This window comes from Hylobates moloch, unplaced genomic scaffold (genome assembly GCF_009828535.3).
Source record: "Hylobates moloch isolate HMO894 unplaced genomic scaffold, HMol_V3 SCAFFOLD_12, whole genome shotgun sequence".
NCBI lineage: Eukaryota > Metazoa > Chordata > Mammalia > Primates > Hylobatidae > Hylobates > Hylobates moloch.
Window position 1 is genome coordinate 78809634 of NW_026652287.1, and position 3411 is coordinate 78813044.

Here is a 3411-nt window from a genome sequence, read left to right on the forward strand (position 1 = left end):
TGTGAGCTCATTTTTTAAGTTTGTTTTTTATCTAAGAGCTGAAATCTGGAAATTTGAAAGGGTAGAAGATTCAATTAAGAGATGAGGATGGGAATAGTTGAAAGAGAGAAAGAAAGAAGAAAGAAAAGTAGCATGGACAGCTAACCAAGGAATCAACTTTTTAAGTCCTGAAAGCCTTTATGGCCAAAATATGCTAAGGACTCAGTGCTACGCCAGCTTTCTAGAAAACAAACGTCTTCAAGAATGTCAAAAAACTATGGTCAGTGAGTTGGATCTTAGCATGAGTCTGGTGGTTTTAGATGAACAAACAAGGTAACACTCATTTCACTCAATTGTTATATACCAAATTAATATTCATTAAACTTTGTTCAATTCTTATTATGTTCTGGAAAAAACTACCAGACATTTTCACTTTAATTATGTCATTTAATCTTCATAAAAATCTTGAAAGAGACAGAGCCAGGGGTGAAATTCAGCTCTGCTTGACTATGGAGCACAGAGAGTTTGTCAGATACAGTCTTTTGATGGATAGTGCAACGTCCCAATAGGACATTAAGGACTGTTTTTATGTTACATAGAAAAAGAGGTGGAAGAAACCCTCTTCAATGACGAAATGTATACACAAAAACCTACAAACATATTATTATTTCGATTTTTTTAAAAGAAGTATATTGGTTTTTAAATGGCTCAAATTGCAAATAAACAAATCAGGTAGTGGCACCAGCCTAAGACACATGATGCATCTTTGTCAGTTGGCTTCATAGCACTTCAGTACCCAGGAGAGAAAAGGTCTCAAAGCAAAGTCACAATGTCAGTGATTAGGACCCCTGGTTAAATAAGACTATAACGAGTATACAGGGAGATTGCTAGGCCCACTGGCCAGTGTCACATTGGTTATGAATTCTGCACATGGCATAGCCTATGAGAAATATGAAAGATGTACATCTCAAATCTTTTAAGGATAAATATTTAACATGAGAAGCTGGATGTCCTATCTAAAGAGCGAGTTCCTAAAAAGCCTATTTTTAACTTTATGTACACACCTATTACCTGGACTGCCGCCTGAACACATCTTTGACCTGTTGAAAGTAGGACTGAGCAAAAAGAAAAAAATACTCTGTTGAATCAACTGTCCTAGCCCCACTGCAAAGAGGAAAAAAAAATCTGATAGTGGCATATTTCCCTCTGAAATTATGTCCTCAAATAACGTGCTAGAATTCTTCTAGCAGGGACACCACGCGATGGTGACACAGCCTAATGTTTGGTCAGTGTATGCCAAACATATTTTCTGCACTGTATCCCGGTTTGACTGCTTGATGTTAACTTCTGAAAATGTAGCTACAGTGTTCTTCATTATGAACATAAACAGACAAAATTACTCCTAATAATTCCTATATAAAACTGTAACTTCATGAATACGAACTTGGAAATGAACAGATGGCAAGCATGAATATATTCCCAAAGTGTTCCAGTGCAAAATGCATTAGCATTATTGACATTTTCTTCCTGTGCCCTGCTCCCAGGAGCTTAAAAACTTAACACTTACATGTTCACCCCTGGCAGAAAGTGATTTCCAGGGACCAGCATCTTAGAGAAAAAGAGAGTTCATTCAAACTGGTGCTGAATCCTTGAAGTCAAAAATTCTCTTACAACTACATGCTAGTCCTTCATTTTAAATGACCTTGCAGTTTATTAAAAGCAGTCAAAGAGATCTGGAATCCTATTTTCAAGAAACAGAGAATGGCCAACATTTTAAATTTGGGCAGATTCCTAGCAGCCAGTTACTTCTCAAGGATCTTCTATACAAAAGCTGTACTCCATGCTGGGCATATATTTTCTCATCACGACACATGGGGCAGTGGAACCCTGGTGTCAGTAAGAACACATCCAGAATGATATAACCAGGTATTTTTCAGTTTCTAAATTAAGGTATATTCAAAAATTTCCATGTACACGTTTACAGCACTTTTCTAAATAGTCACCATGTAATTAAAGCAGATTCACAGATGAATTACTCTCAGTTTAACTACATGCAACAACCATACCAATAACTTTTTCTTCTAAATTTTGCATAACAATGGTTTTAAAAAAGTGGTACAGTTTATCATGTTCACGATTGTCATTTTTCAAGGTAGTAGAAGACCAATATATTTTAAAATGATATAAAATTTAAGATTTATAAAAAAAACACGAGAGAAAGTCACCTTTCCTCCTATTCCCCACCCCCATCTCACCTCTTTATTTAACATTTCAAGAAAGACTGCCCGAGAAACACAAGCTCACATGCTACATTCAGGATCATGATAAATGTAGGCAATAATGAAATAAGTTGAACTTTGCTTCTTGGTGAAGCCACATTTATTTATTTTTTAAGTAAATTTGACTTTTATTGCAGTTCCAATTCATGCTTTTAGTGATACACATAACAATTTCCAAAATGTTAAAGTAATTTCAGTAATTGAGCCTTCAGTGGCAATGCTTATAAATTATATTTATTAGTATGGTCAAGATAAGAAAGGAATTTGGACTTTGATTATAAAATGCAGCACCTTTCTCTGATTCTCTTGGCTGAACTTTTCCTCTTCTTTTTTCCATTCTTCGGTTTGCTGTCTTCCATCTTTTTGCTCGAATTTCTCTCATTAAATCAAAAAATACCTTGTCAACATTAGCTCGTGTTTCAGCAGATGTTTCCACATAGTTAACATTTCACTGGTCAGCTCTGTTTTTTGCCTCTTTTACAGAAACCTGCCTTTTATCTTCTAAATCTGATTTGTTACCAACCAGTAGAAATGGAACATTCTCATCTTTTACTCTTAAAATCTGCTCCCTGAAGTCAGCTGTAGCTGCAAAGGGTTCCATTTCTGTAATTGAGAAGACACAGAGAAACCCCTCTCTGCTTCGGAAATAGTTGTCCTTAATTGCAGCATAGTCCTCCTGCCCAGCTATTTTTAAGATTTCGATCTGTACTTCCTCGCCATCCAGTACTACTTTCTTCCGATAGGTGCCTTCTTTGATAAGCTCATAGTCCTCCACAAACTCATCGTACATGAACTGTAGAGTCAGAGCTGCCTTGCCCACACCGGCACTGCCCACCGTGATGACTTTGTGTAAGGCCAAATTATTCTGACCCTTGGGCTTATTTGCGGCCATCTTGTGTCGTAGTTCTCACCAACAGGTTAGGAAGAATCTGCACCGTGAGCCAGTCCGCCGCCCCGAGGGCTCCGGAAGCTGTGGATGCGTGGCTCTGGGTGGTGGGAGCTTGGCCCTCGTCGCCTGCGAGGCCCTGCACTGGGAGCAGTAGAACGAGGAGTCTTCATTATTTCTATTTCACCTATGATGAGTATGATCCTTAGTCGTCCAAGGTCACAAAGTTTTTAAGAGGTAATACCAGAATTCATACCCAGATAGTTC

At 37.8% G+C, this 3411-nt stretch overlaps 1 pseudogene; it reads right to left on the reverse strand.

The window, feature by feature from the left end:
- Positions 1 to 2533: 2533 nt before the first annotated feature.
- On the reverse strand, positions 2534 to 3150 carry LOC116814399 (ras-related protein Ral-A-like; annotated as a pseudogene).
- Positions 3151 to 3411: the final 261 nt, after the last annotated feature.